The following is a 15,213-nucleotide window of genomic DNA, read 5'->3' as shown; positions in this document are numbered from 1 at the left end:
GGAAACAGGACCAATGAGGGACAAGAATTTGAGGGAGACTTTGCACTGTATGCCTTTTATATAGTTTCTGGGATTTGAACCATATGGATAGCATTAACTATTTACAATTAAATTATAAGACATTTGGGGAGTGGAGTACCAGCAGATTTAGAGACTGATCATTTAATAAAGTTCTTTAACCTCCAGTCCTCCCCCTTTCTCTTTATCTCTGGATTGGCATGAGTTTCAACCCACAAGAAATATTTAATAAGTATGCTTAAATTATAGAGAACAGTGCTAGGTACTGGGGCTCCCAAAGGACAAAGTAGAACAGGACTTAGTCCCTTGAAGTGATCCAGGTGGATTTTATTTTATTTTATTTTACTTTTTTAAAGATTTTATTTATTCATTTGAGAGAGAGAATGAGAGAGAGAGAGAGAGAGAGAGAGAGAGAGCACAAGAGGGGGGAGGGTCAGAGGGAGAAGCAGACTCCCCACTAAGCAGGGAGACCGATGTGGGACTTGATCCCAGGACTCCAGGATCATGACCCGAGCCGAAGGCAGTCGTTCAACCAACTGAGCCACCCAGGTGCCCCTTATTATTCTTTTTAGTATCTAGGACAAGAATAAAAAAATGTTCTCTTCTCCTTTTCCTCTTCTTCCCCCCCCCCTTATAATCTTGCAAAATGCTGGAAATATATTAGAATTCCTACTTAATTCTCTTCCCCCTCACTTGGAGAGCACTAAGGCTTGGGGAGCTCAAGAACCTTCCATCAGGTCCAGACTGGAAGACCTTAGGCGAGGGCCAAGACTCAACTTGCTTCCCTTGGGTCCCCCAGGGCCTTGTGAAGGTTCTTGGACCTCTCAGATGCTGCTGTGACTGTGGTTTCCGGCTTCCTGAGTTCTCACACTCAGCTGGGTGCTGCAGATATCATACCCCAGTTCCTACTTTGGAGACTGACATGCTCAAGCTTGTGATACTCTGAGTATATGGGGTCTTTGAGTGTGAGTCACAGCTGAGGGGCTTGCTTTTCTATTTTAGTTTTCCCCTTTTCCCTAGACAGACTCATTGTAAATACCTTGGGGTTGCATAAGGACAAAGTGTAAAGGTTTGCTGGCTAGAGGCTGAGAAAGATCAGTTTTCTGACTGAATATCCTATCTCATGTTAGGCCTTTAGTTCTGTTTCTCTTTAGCCAGGGACATTTTGAATACTCTAGACGATGACGAATCTAGTAAGAAAGCAATCAGAAAATCATTTATATAGAACTTTGCAGTTTATAATAAATTTTCTCATATGCTATTTAACTTAAATTTGACAATTTAAGGAGAAAAGTGATTCGTAGGGAGTGAAAGGACTTTCCATGCAGATACTGCCCGCCTCTTGAGCTACTATATACCTTACATGCATGTAGGGTTTCCTTGTGGAGCTGTCATTTTACAGGCTGGGACCAGAGTTCTGAACTGGTTAGACACTTAGCAGGAGAGATTCTACTTCGTGGAATTGAGGCTGCTTTACATTCATTATTTCACTCATTCACTAATTGTAACTATTAGTTGAATGCCTATCTTGTACAAAGAAAGGCTCTAAGACATAATTGGGAGGTTGAGACCGACTACTAGTGAGATGCTGGGGAGAATCTTAAGGCCCAAAGAGGGATGCTGCTAAGGAGGCAGGGGTAAGACTGGGGCTTTAGATCAGAATTTTGCAAACTGGAGTTCTGTGACTAGCAGGTAGTGAAGGTCCAGTTTAGAAGAAGCTGGCAAGCCAGGTTTCTGCAGGAATCAGAAAGAGCTTAACTCCCAAGGTACTTTTTTCATATCCGTATCAAGTTATTTTTGCCTGGCCAGCATCAGCTCTCCCCTCTTTTCCCAACTCGGGGGAATATCTTTAGGGGCATATTGCTCCTCTCTTCTTTTCCTGGCAGCCTGGACTAATCCATGTGATCTGAGATTGACCAATCAATAGTGGCTCTGGGCCAAGATTTTTGCCTCTTAAGTGAGTGACTCAAAGACAAAAGGATGTTAGGATTGAATCCCAGCCGTGGTGTGTGGTGCTGTTGGCAGCAGCAATTGCTTCTTGGTGAAGCTGCTTTTCTGTCTGCTTGTTTTCCGTGCTTGCCCTCCAGTGCACGCTCTAGGCCCCTAATATCCTTGTAATATATTTCTGTTTCGCTTGTATTGGCAACAGTGTCAGTGCCTGAACTTGCAACAGACAAAGGGAACTTTAACTTACAAATTGCAATGATTTCTTTACCAGGCTGTGAGATCCTTGAGAGCAGGGCCTACATCTCATTCTACCATGTCTTTGGTGCTCAGCTCAAGCCTGGTTTCAATGCATGCAGGCTAAGTAAGTGAAGAAACAGGTTGTATTTATGTGCAGCTATTGAGTCGGGATTCTTGGCATTATTATGGTTGTGGGACAACAAATCCTCTTATGCGACAACAGCCACTAACATTTTTCTTTTCTTTCTTTCTTTCTTTCTTTCTTTCTTTCTTTCTTTCTTTCTTTCTTTCTTTTTTTGAAGATTCCATTTACTTATTTGAGAGAGAGCAGCGAGGGAGAGTGAGAGGGAGAAGCAGATTCCCTGCTGAGCCTGACATGGGGCTGGTTCCCAGGACCCTGAGATCATGACCTGAGCTGAAGGCAGACGCTTAACCAACTGAGCCACCCAGATGCCCCAGCCACTAACATGTGAACAATTTCATGTTAAGAGACATAAACCGAGAGGATCCTGGGAAGGTCCTTTCTTATTGTATTGGAGCACTGAGCTGAGTTTTTGCAGGTGGTTCTGGTCCTCAAATTCCTGAAATTTTTTTTTTTTTTTTTTAACACAAATGGAATATTTCACTAATTTGCGTGTTATCCTTGGACAGGGGCCACACTAATCTTTGTATTGTTATAATTTTTGTATATGTGCTGCTGAAGTGAACACAGCTGAAGATTTTGTCCCTGGTTTCCCAGAACCTCTTCCTCTGCCCGGAGGTAATGCCCTCTTCAAGCCTGATTTGAAGAACACCTCTCCTATGGACTTGGGCCATAAAGAAGAATCTACTAGTTTTTCTAAATATCATTTTCTTTCCTTTCATTCCTTTGACAGATAATACATTGAACTTCTATTATTTGTCAGGTTTGACAATTCAGTTGATATAAGATAGTTCCTAACTCTAATTTAGGAAATAGACAAATATAATCAAGAGAACAAACAAATGAAATAATTAAAACTGTGTTAGTGCTCTGCTGAAAATGAACAGTAATTAGGTAGAGAGTAATTGTCAAGGGGCAGGCATTTGATCAAGTGAAGCACTTTTAGATAATGTAGCTAAAGAGAGTCTCACTAAGGTGATGACAAACAGACCTGCATGATGAAGAGTCAGCTTTGCAAAAAGCAACAGCTTATTTGATGATCCAGCAGCTGGAAAGAATTTAGAAAGAACCATAGAAACTGACAGAAAGTCACTGTGGCCAGAGGATGAGCAAGGGTGAAGGATGCAGGTGAACGGATTGGCCATTTTAAGCAGGGCAGTGACATGACTGGATTTATATTTTAAGAAGTGCAATCTGGCTGCTTTGTCTTTCCGATGTAAATTAAAGTCCTCATGTCCCTCAAAAATAACAAATGTTCAGCCTTTCTCCTTGGGACTTCCCAAGTCCCGTTGGGAAAACATTTCATACCCTTTGGTTGTGGCTGCAACTCCCACCTCTAGGTCCCCAGAGGCAAAATACAGCTCCTCTGCACACCAGCAATTGGAATCCTTTCCTAGCTAGGAGTTAATGAGGCAAAGTGTTGGAGGTATTAGTGCAAAGACCCTGAGGCGGCAAGGAACCTGGCTTGAGCACTTACTTGAAAGAGGTCGAGAACGTGGGAAAGCAGGATGTGTGAGAATGTGAGAGAGGCAGGTTAGGTTCAGACTTCGAAGAGCCTGGTTGATAGGCTACAGTGGAGATTAAGATTTCAACCCCCGAAGAACAGTGGGCAATGGGTTTTGAGCAGGGTGTGGCTGTGATTATACCTGAGTTTTGAAAAGCTCCATTGTCTGTGTGTGAAGAATGGATTGGAAGGGGAAAGGGTAATGGGATGGAGGGCACCACCACCATCATCTAAGAGAGAGGTGGCCTAGATTGGAGTGTCGGCAGCGGGATGGAGAAAAGTGGGAGGCTTCGAGATGCACTTAGGAGGTGAAATTAACAGGTGATGGGTAGTGTCCAGTCCCAGGCTTCGTGTTACCTCAGTGATTATGGGTGAATGGGGACTTCGTGCTCTGGATCGGGGCGCCGGCCTGGTTCCCGCGCGTCAGGGCAGTAGGCGTGGCCCGCGGGAGCCATCTCCATGGGGATCAGGCGGGGCGGGGCCGAGGGCGGGGCAGCTGGGGCGCTGCGTCACTCGGTGGTGGCGATGGTGCGTGTGTGTGGGGGGCGGGGGATACGCTGGGCGCGTCCCGAGGGTCACGTGGTGCGCAGCACGCAGAGTCCTTCTGTCGGTTGGTCCTGGAGCGGCGCAGCCGGAGCGGGGCTGTGAGGTGAGCTCGCGGCGAGGCGCGGCGAGGAGAAGCCGGCTGGCCGGGGCCGGGTTGGGCCGGGTTGGGCCGGGCCCGCGCGGTGCGCGCGCTGTGCTAGCGGGAGCGGTGGCGGCCGCCACGGCTGCTCCGGTCCCCTGTCCGGCCTCGCTCCCCGCCCGGCCCCGCTCGCCCAGCCCGGAGGGAGGCCCGGGGACCGCTGATGAGAGCGTGGCGGGCGTGCGAGCGGCGCCCAATCCTCAGGGCTGCCCGAGGGAATGACGGCGGCCGCGGCCAATCAGCGCCGCTCGAGGGGGCTGGGCCGCAGGGTGCGGGCTCGGGGCGCGGAGCGGGCCGTGTTGGGGGTGGGGGGTAAGCGCTAGGGCTAGAGGCTGAGCTGTGTGGTCCCCGGGAGCTCCACCACCAGCCGCTGCTCTTACCTTGTGCTTTGGGAACGCGTTTTCTTTTATTGACTCTTTTATCCTATTCTGAGGAGCACACCCCTTTCTCAAGCCCCTGACTATGGGAGTGTCCCCTTTCTCTATAGTTTAGAGAATGTGGTGCATCCCCTTTCTTAAATTCCAGCCCTGGGGTTTTATCTTAATTTCCAAAGTCCCTCAAACGGAGGATGTAACCCATTTCTCAGGCACCCCCCCAAATTGGGAGGACACTCCCTTTTCCGAGCCTCCAATCTGAACACGCACTCCTTTCAGATTTTGGGGTTTGCCCCTTTATTGAGTCAAATCTGGGGTCCAGTAACCAAAGTTTTGGGGGTGCTTCTATTCCCACAAATCCAAGAAAGAATCCCCTTCTCCAGGCCCCAGATCTTGCAACATGCTTTCCAAAATTTCTTAAATTTAGGGGCTACTTCGTTTCCCCAGCCCTTGAAATCTGGGGGTGCTCCTCATTTCCAGAGTCTACTGAAAATGCGATCCAAATCCTGAAGTTTGTAGGTGGATATTTGCGGTTGCACAAATAAAGGAATTCACTGCTTTTTCTAGTCACTGTATTCTTGGGGTTGCACTCATTTTCATGAGTTCCTCAAATCGAGGAACTACTTTATTTCCTGGGGGGGATTCATTTTCATATCTGAGAGTGTATTTATTTCCTGTGTTTCCAAAATGTACAGAATCCACCCCTTTTGGTTGTACAGTTCTCAGGGTGCAGCCACCTTCCTGAAACCTTTTAAGTCGGGGGGACACACATTTTTTTCTAAGTCTTCTCATTCTGGGGCCATGATCCTTGGTTCTTGAGCATGCCTCCTATCCTTTTTAGCTTTTCTTCTATCCAAGACATTTTCATTCCTCAGTTTCCTTTCCTCTTTGGAACCCCATTTCCCTTTTAGGTGCTCTCCCTGCTTGGTCAGGGCACCCATTTTCTCTTCCTTCCTCTGGTGAATGCATATCTTTCTTCTGCACAGCACTTTCTCTGCCTCTACGACCTTTTTTCTGAGCATACTTCCTATAGTCACATCTCCTGAATTCCCCTCCCCCAAGGAAAAGATCCCCCTCCAAAAGGGTGCCTGCATGTTGTCTTTCGTATGTCTACTTTATCTTGTATCTTTCTGCTTTCTACTAACAGAAACTCTTCTATCTTAGTTTGCCCTATCCCATTTTCTGCATTTTTCTGGTTTCTAACTCCCTTTGGACACTGCTCTGCTTACTGGTGTCTGTAGAGATTTTCCCTTTTCTACTTACTCCTTGAGCTGGAGGTGGCCTTAAGTCCAGGACTGTCTGACCCTCCAGCACCGATTTTAAACTGGAAAGGAATCCCCTTGCCTTTCTTTGATTATTCACAGGACTCTTAATTCTCCCGGTGGTTTGCTTCCTGTAAGATTCTGGTTAAATGTGTACTGTTTTCTCCTTTGCTTTTCCCCCATATATTGGGAAAACATTCTGAAGGGATTCTTCCAGTCTTGCTTCCAACTCATAAGCTTCCTCCCTATATTGGCTTTCTTCCTTTTATCAAGAAAAGAGGTCATTTGGAGGAATTTCTTCTCTTTTTGTTCTTGTCCCTGAGGTGCATGTGGGGGATGGATACTCATCTCTCCCCATCATTTTCTCACATGTCTGCCAAGCCTTACTCCCAATCCCCACCTTAGAATCTCCAAATATCTGGGACCTCTCCTAATATCTGGGACCAAATATCTGGGACCTCTATAAAAGCCTCTCAGTAGGTTCTTTCTTTTGTAGTTCTTTCTGCCTTTCCAGATCTTACTCAGGGCTTCTCTGCCTGAACCCCTAACCAGATTAATTTCTCCACAGCTGGAATCCCAAGTGCTTATGGGATAATGATACCTCTGACCTTTCTCCCTTTTGGGAAGTACTTGAGTGTGCAGCTGTATGAGGCCTCAGTGGGGGAGAGAGTTTGGGCCTGAGAAGCTACACTGGCAGGATGAGGCAGGAAAGTACTGCATTTTCAGGACCACATCCTTCTGAATCTCATTTGGAGATTGGATGTTTGCCAAGCACCTGCTTCTTAGGGATGCTGGGGGATTTAATGATACTCCCAGGAACCTGTAGGAATTAATGGGGCTTGTAGAGAAGTGCTCTGAACTCAGTGTTGGAACTTGCATAAAATTAACCATTATTATATTTTCAGAACAACTAAACTGTTCTATATTTCATGTGCTTGAAAGCTCTAGAGCTAAGGTATGTTATTTCAGGAAGTGAAATGGATCCCACATTTAGATCATGTGGTCGTTAGTAAATACCAAATTGATTAAAAAACACTGAAGGTCTGTCTGATCAGTACTTAATAAAATATGATATACAGAAAATGAGCAGATATTTTGTCTCTTTATATGCCTGTTTGGTACTTTATCTGTTTGGTATTGCTATATACAGTGCACCCTTAAAGTATTCTGTGTCGTGCTTCTCAAACTTGAATGTGCATATAAATCACCTCTGGGGGGAGGGTCTTGCTAACATGCAAATTCTGATCTAGTAGTTTTAGGCTGCTGCCTCAGTATCTGCATTTCTAATTCCCAGGTGATACCAATATTACTGAACTATACTTTGAGTAGCAAAGTTCTATACACAAAGCCAAGGATATCTCTGTGGAAATAGGAAGGTGGTGGTTAGCCTTACGCTGAGGTATTATTTTCCATTTTCTCTTTATCCAGACATATCCCCTAAAGTTTGTACAAGGCCATAGTCCCCTGCTGAGGACTATTAGTTATACATAATTACAGTTAGTCTAGCATTTAGCTTTTAAAACCATGGCTAAAATTTCTTTCTTTCTTTTTTTTTAAGATTTTATTTATTTATTTGACAGAGGGAGAAAGAGCACAAGTAGGGGGAGCAGCAGAGGGAGAGGGAGAAGCAGACTTTCCGCTGAGCAGGGAGCCCAACACGGGGCTTGATCCCAGGACCCCGAGATCATGACCTGAGCCAAAGGCAGACACTTAATGGCTGAGCCACTCAGGTGTCCCTGAACATAATTCTTGACTTAGAGTCTTTTTCTTCTTTTTTAATTTTTAAATTTTTTTTAAAATTTAAAATTAAAAAAAGTTTCAGGATTATTTATTTTTTTGAGAGGGAGATAGAAAGAGAGTGTGTGTATGCACAAGAGCAGGGGGAGAGAGAAGCAGACTCCCAGCTGAGCAGGGAGCCCGACCCAGGACCCAGGGCTTGATCCCAGGACGCTGGGATCATGACCTGAGCCTAAGGCAGATGCTTAACTGACTGAGCCATCCAGGAGCTCCTCTTCTTTTTTTTTTTTTTTTGATTGATTTATTTATTTTAGGGGGGGGGACACGGGAATGAGGGCACACAGGTGGTGGGACGGAGAGGGAGACAAGCAGACTCCCCACTGAGTGGGGAGTCAGAAGTGAGGCTCCATCCCAGGACCCCGACATCATGACCTGAGCCAAAATCCAGGGTTGGACGCTCAACCGACTGAACTACTTAGGTGCCCCTTGATGTAGAGTCTTCTAGTGAATACTGCAGGGCTGATATAGTAGTTAGCCATCTCGTCTCTCTAGGTCCTCACTTGTCATCCTACCATGGGTAGGTCATATGTGTTGGAATTGACAAGTAGTCCTTGGTTTTCTAGGTTCTGGAAATGGGCCTGGGAAAGGCAGGTGCCTGGACCTCGAATAGAAGCTGCTGGCTTATCTCTGTACCAGAGCTTCACAAAGGTGAATGCTGGTGGGAAGATGATATTCTTTGATAGCAATCAGTGCTTATAATGCTCTCTCTCTTTTTGTACCCAATAAGTCTTAGTGGGTTTTTCCTTCCTAAATGTCTTAAGTCATCTGCACCTATTTCCCTGGCTGTCACCTGTCAGTGGCCTTTTTTCCAGCATAATCCTGTTCTGGGCTCTAATCAGGACAAACCTGAATGACTAGACTGTTTTGTGTCCCATGCCTCCCCCTCCCCCCTCATCCCTCACATGAATATCAGATCCTCTTCAGTAACGGATTTGATCTGCATTTGGCCCTAGTCCCAGCTCTTCCACTCACTGTGAGACCTCAGGCAAGTCACTGAATGCTACTGGGCCTCATTCTCCCCAGTTGTAAAATGAGGGGCTGATTATCTCCAAGGTCTACCCTGCTCTGAGTCTTTGTCAGTACCTTGCTTAGAAACCCAGTGTGTGGGGAGCTTGTTGTTAGCAGATCTGATTTCCTTCACGTGCTCTCTTGGGCAGGCTGCCAATCGTTCAAGTCACTCCTGTCACTGCCTCTTTTCTAGCCTAGTCAGGCAGCTTGTCCTCACACCCAACTTCAACATACTTCTGCCTCCATGTCCTCTGCCAGTTCCATGCTTAATTTCATTCAAAATTGCCTGAACTTCTCACTGTTACTCAGTGTTCCTTCAGTGTTAGGTACTTCCTGAATCACTAACAGGGAGTCTTGTAGTTTATATACAATTATGTTGGTAAGTTTTCTCATCTTATAATACATTTAAAAAGTGTTTTCTCCTCCCCACCCCAGCTTGCTTGCTTGCTTGCTTTCTTACATATTTTATTTATGAGAGAGAGAGAACTCTAGAGAGAACACAAGCAGGGGGAGGTACAGAGGGAGAGGGAGAAGCAGGCTCCCTGCTGAGCAGGGAGCCCATCCCAGGACCCCGGGATCATGACCTGAGCCAAAGGCAGATGCTTAACTGACTGAGCCACCCAGGCATCCTCCCTCCCACTCCAGTTTTCTTTTTGGCTTTGAATTAGCAGGGTAGGCAGAATGAAATTTAAAAGTGAAGCAGACAGTTTCCTTTTGGCTGGAGTTTGGGGAAAGTGAGATGTAATGCTTTTAGTCCTCTTCTCCCAAAGGTCTTCCGTATCTGTGGGGGTTCAGCCACCTGGTACTTCTCCCAGGATTTTAAAGGTGCTCAAACTCCCTATCTGAAATTTGAAAGTGTATCCTGAGTGCAAGCACTATTTAAAAATGACTTCCAAGTGCTTTTTCCCTAACAATATACTCATAAAGCCCAGATAAGAAATTGCTAAGGACAATGATAAGAAATCTAGATTTCAAATAACTTCATCAGTGAGTGAAACGGTTCTTTGAGAACACCTGATTATTCTCAAAGGCAGTTGCTGACACTGCCTGGAAGTCAGGGCTCAAGGTTGTATATAACTCCCTAACCTTCCTTCCTCATCTCTCTAGGAGCTACTGGGGGGAAGTTTACATTTTTCATGATAAACATTCTTTAAGCCAAAATCTGTTCTTACTTAGAGCCTCCTTGGTTAGATTGTAAGCTCAGAGAAAGGGAGGATGTTCCTGTCTTCTCTCTCTCAGCAATTGCGCCTTATAGGTTGTTGACTGGCTAACCTTAACTTAGGGTAACCTGTTGAAAATTGAAACCCTGATTTGTAATGCTGTGACAACTTTGCTAGATCTTGGACTGGGTGGGTATCCAGCTGTTCTTTGCTTTCTTTGACCAAATAATGGAAGTAATGAGCTTGCAGAAATCCCATAAAATTTTAGGAGCCTGGTGTGAGTCACCAGGCATAAGTAGGGCAGTTTGTATGAAAGGCAGGTGGTGTCTGGATCCATGGTCTTCGTTGAAGGAGGGAGAGGAGTCTGGGGAAGGATTTAAAATGATGGTTTGGGTGTGCCTGGCTGGTTCAGTCTGTAGAACAAGGGACTCTTGATCTCAGGGTTGTGAGTTCAATCCCCACATTGGGCATAGAGCTTACATTTATTTTATTTATTTATTTTTAAAAGTTCTATTTATTTATTTGACAGAACAAGCAGGGGGAGCAGTAGGCAGAAGCAGAGGGAGAGGGAGAAGCAGGCTCCCGCTGAGCAAGGAGCCTGATGTAGGGCTCAATCCCAGGACCCTGGGGGGTCATGACCTGGGCCAAAGGCAGACACCTAACCGACTGAGCCACCCAGGCGCCCCTAGAGCTTACATTTATTTATTTATTTATTTAAGATTTATTTATTTATTTGAGAGAGAGGGAAAGAGACAAAGAGAGCACAAGCAGGGGGAGAGGCAGAGGGAGAGGGAGAAGCAGACTCTCCACTGAGCTGGGAGCCGGACATGGGGCTCAATCCCAGGACCTGGAGATCATGACCTGAACCAAAGGCAGATGCTTCACCATCTGAGCCACCCAGGCGCCCCTAGAGCTTACGTTAAAAAAAAAAAAAAAGAAAAAGATGGTTTGATCTAATGAGCGCTTATCCCATGTCAGGAACATAATCCTAGGATTTTATTTTTTTATTATTTATTTATTTTAATTTTATTTTTTTATTAGAGAGAAACAGCATGACAGGGGAGAGGGTCAGAGGGAGAAGCAGGCTCCCCGATGAGCTGGGAGCCCGATGTGGGACTTGATCCCAGGACTCTGGGATCATGGCCTGAGCCGAAGGCGGTCACTTAACCAACTGAGCCACCCAGGTGCCACAATTTATTTTAATTTTTTTTTTAAAGATTTTATTTATTTATTTGACAGAGAGACAGCGAGAGAGGGAACACAAGTAGGGGGAGTGGGAGAGGGAGAAGCAGGCTTCCCGCCGAGCAGGGAGCCCGATGTGGGACTCGATCCCAGGACCCTGGGATCATGACCTGAGCCGAAGGCAGACGCTTAACGACTGAGCCACCCAGGCGCCCCTATTTTAATTTTTATAAAATATTTTATTTAGGGCGCCTGGGTGGCTCAGTCGGTTAAGCGTCTGCCTTCGGCTCAGGTCATGATCCCAGGGTCCTGGGATCGAGTCCCACATGGGGCTCCTTACTTGGTAGGGAGCCTGCTTCTCTTTCTCCCTCTGCCTGCTCCCTCTGCTTGTGCTCTCTCTCTCTCTGTCAAATAAATAAATAAAATATTAAAAAAAAAGATTTTATTTATTTGAGAGAGCGAGTGCACAAGTTGGGGTCATGGGCAGAGGGAGAGAGAGAGAGAGGCAGACTCCCCACTGAGCAGGGAACCTAACATGGGGCTCCATCACAGGACTGCAGGATCATGACCTGAGCTGAAGGCAGACACTTAACTGACTGAGCCACCCAGGTGCCCCATTTCTTTTTTTTTCCTTGTATTTTTTTTTATTATGTTAATCACCATACATTACGTCATTAGTTTTTGATGTAGTGATCCATGATTCATTGTTTGCGTATAGCACCCAGTGCTCCATTCAGTACATGCCCTCTTTAGTACCCATCACCAGGCTAACCCATCCCCCTCCCTCCTCCCATCTACAACCCTCAGTTTGTTTCTCAGAGTCCATAGTCTCTCATGGTTTGTCTCCCCCCAGGTGCCCCATTTCTTAATCTTTATTTTTTATTTTATTTTTTTTGAGATTTTATTTATTCATTTGACAGAGAGAAAGAGAGCAGAAGCAGGGGGAGCGGCAGGCAGAGGCAGACAGAGAAGCAGACTCCTCGCTGAGCAGGGAGCCTGATGCGGGGCTTGATCCCAGGACCCTGGGATCATGACATGAGCCAAAGGCAGACACTTAACCGACTGAGTGACCCAGGCGCCCCATTTCTTAATCTTTAAAATGGGAGTGAGAAAACCTAATGTATAAGTTTATCAAAACTTGGTAAACTGTGAAGAGTTGAGTGTATGTTACTATTCTGTTTTATTCCTCACAAATTGTTTTTAAAATCCTTTCATGTTGTTTGTTAGTTTGTATTTTATCCGTAACTCTATCAGTAGAGAAGGAAAAGACACTTAAATTTTTTTTTCATTTTTACACAGAACAACTGAAACAGTAATCCCTTAATATCATTGGTGTACAGATATCCCAAAGGCCTCATTTATTTATTTATATTTCTAAAGGTCCTATTTTTAAAAGTAGTATTAAGTATAGTGGGTCTTAGAGGAGGTCCTGCTTCTCAAATCCCAGCTCTTCCACCTAGTCAGGTGACCATGGGCAAATTATTTGCACTAAGCCTCCTTTCCCTCAGTAAAATGGGATAATACTGCCAGCTTCTCTGCGTTGTTGGGAATAAGGTATTTGTCAAGGATTTAGCCTGTGGTGAAGTAAATGTAAGCCATTTCCTGGTATTAATAATAAAGGCCAGGAATAAAAGTTAATATTTAAAGAATAAGGTAATGAATTAGTTAACTATTAAATACTTTATTTGTCTTTAAAACACCATAAGCAGTGAAACTGTTGTAATTCAGGGAAGTGTCTTTGGAGGCCCCGTGGAGTAATGACTCCATATTCAAATTGTTTTCTTTTGTAATATAGTGATACCTCAATTAAGGAGTCCTGTAAGAACAGCTTAGGTATGTTTAAAAAAAGGCTCCCTTGGGGCGCCTGGGTGGCTCAGTCCGTTAAGCATCGGACTCGGCTCAGGTCGTGATCTCTGGTTCGTGAGATGGAGACCCGAGTGGTGCTCCATACTCTTTGGGGAGTCTGCTTGAGATTCGTCTGCCTCTGTCCCTCCCCCTACTTGGGAGTGCCTGCATGCACACACTCTCTTCTCTCTCTCTCTTTAATAAATCTTTAAAAAACAAAAGCAAAAAAAACTCCCTCCTCTGAAAGTTGGTCACACAAACCCACTCCACAGATACTAACATTTACAGACTGGAGCCTCCCCCTGACCTGAAAAACGAATACAGCTTTTCTTAGGCCCCAGGAGCAAAGTTGTGGTCTGTCTTCAGGTGCCCCATTCCCTGTGCCTTGCCTTCCTCCCCTGCCCCTAAGGAGTAATAAGGGTTCCTTCATTTACCCGTGGGTAGCACTTTCAAAGAGCCTCCACGTGATGTCTTGAATCCCTACTTCCTTCTAGGGGAGTGATACTTGTCTTTTTTCCTGTTTTTATTCTGCCAGTGAGGAAGTTGACATTTAACAATCACCTGACCACCCCGTAAGGGCACTGCTTGTTAAATGCTGGGGCTGCCTATGAGGGAGTTCAGGGCCTTGTGAGAGATCGCTCAGAGACAGGCAGTTTCAGTGTCGAGTGCTGAGTGCTGTGGCCCAGAGAACAGGCCAGACTGCCTTGGGAGAATATAGTAGTGGGCTGCTGGCCCAGCAAGCCCTTTAGGTAGGTGTGGAAGGACTGGGCAGAGAAAGCAGCTTGTTCGAGCAGAGGTCCTGGAGGTTGGAACTATAAGGAATCTGGCTGTGTGTGTGGCTGCAAGATCAGTAATACTCTGAGAGCCTAAGTAATTTCTCTCTTCACAACACCTGTATGAAGGTATGAAGTTGGTTCTGGTACTATTCCTATTTTACAGGTGAGGAGTTTGAGGTTCACAGAGAAAATGACTTGCACAGGGTTATCTGGAAAATATAGGAGCTGGGATCCAAACCCAGCCTGTCTCACTCCAGAGTTCTGGCACCTAACCACTGTGTGCCACTGCCCCTCTGCTAAGCTTGCCTACTGTCCTATTTTTAAGCACCCACCTTTAGAGACTCCGAGGTTGGTTTGGTCACAATGGCCAACTCACTCAGCCTTAATGCCACACTGAGTAGCTTGACCTTGGTTCCATAGGGGAACTACTGAGCTGTGTGGTTTTTTTTTATTGAGATATAATTGACATATAACCTGAACTGATTGATTAATTTTTTTTAAAGATTTTATTTATTTATTTGACAGAGAGAGAGAGAGCACAAGCAGGGGAAACAGTAGGCAAAGGGAGAGGGAGAAGCAGGCCCCCCGCTGAGCAGGGAGCCCGACGCCGGGCTCCATCCTAGGACCCTGAGATCATGACCTGAGCTGAAGGCAGACGCTTTACAACTGAGCCACTCAGGCGCCCCCAGAAATTTATTTTGAGTGGGGAGCCTACTTCTCCTCCTGCCTGCCCCTACTCCTGCTTGTGTGCTCTCTCTCTGACAAATAAATAAAATCTTAAAAAAAAAAAAAATAAAATGAGAATTATCATCATCATCACTACAGATCTATAAGGTAGACACTAAATGAGATGCTGGTTATATAAAGCACTTAGAATAGTATCTGTAGTAAAACAGGCAGTCAGAAGATGTGAGTTTATGAGACAGTATTGATTTGGATCTGGGAGGGTGTGGCTAGGGGCTTTGAGCTCCAGTGAAAGCTGTTGTAGTAATTGGATTAGATCTAATGGGGGCCTGAAGTGGCAGAGACCTAGAAGTAGGTGTTACAAAGTGGTGAGTGTGAGTGGGAGGCAAGGGTGATATCCATGTTTCTAGCTTGGCACATTGGCCACTCTTGGGCCTTAAACTCTGATGAGGAGAAAAGGAACTTGTGAGGATAGGATGATTAGCTCAGTGAAGTTGAGTAATGTGCCAAAGGTCATTGAGCAAATATATTCTGGAGCCCAGCCTGGACAATAGGCCCTTTCCACTGCTTCTGGGAAGATCACTGATTTGAC

The 15,213-nt window shown here is 45.5% G+C and overlaps 1 protein-coding gene and 1 non-coding gene across 2 annotated transcripts in view; one reads left to right on the top strand and one right to left on the bottom strand.

Annotated features, from left to right (window-relative positions):
* Positions 1 to 2,808: 2,808 nt before the first annotated feature.
* Positions 2,809 to 2,912, bottom strand: LOC116642108. Its single transcript, XR_004301295.1, has one exon. It is a non-coding gene; the product is annotated as a U6 spliceosomal RNA (small nuclear RNA).
* A 1,480-nt stretch (positions 2,913 to 4,392) lies between these two features.
* Positions 4,393 to 15,213, top strand: part of PHF20 (PHD finger protein 20) — a 132,120-nt gene continuing 121,299 nt past the window's right edge. Inside the window, exon 1 of the mRNA XM_032420193.1 lies at positions 4,393 to 4,497. The gene's annotated coding sequence lies outside the window, so the exon portion shown is untranslated. The remainder of the gene's footprint in view (positions 4,498 to 15,213) is intronic.

The sequence above is a fragment of the Phoca vitulina genome, unplaced genomic scaffold, assembly GCF_004348235.1.
Source record: "Phoca vitulina isolate PV1807 unplaced genomic scaffold, GSC_HSeal_1.0 scaffold22, whole genome shotgun sequence".
Classification (NCBI taxonomy): Eukaryota; Metazoa; Chordata; class Mammalia; order Carnivora; family Phocidae; genus Phoca; species Phoca vitulina.
This window is presented reverse-complemented; position numbering and strand designations above follow the sequence as displayed.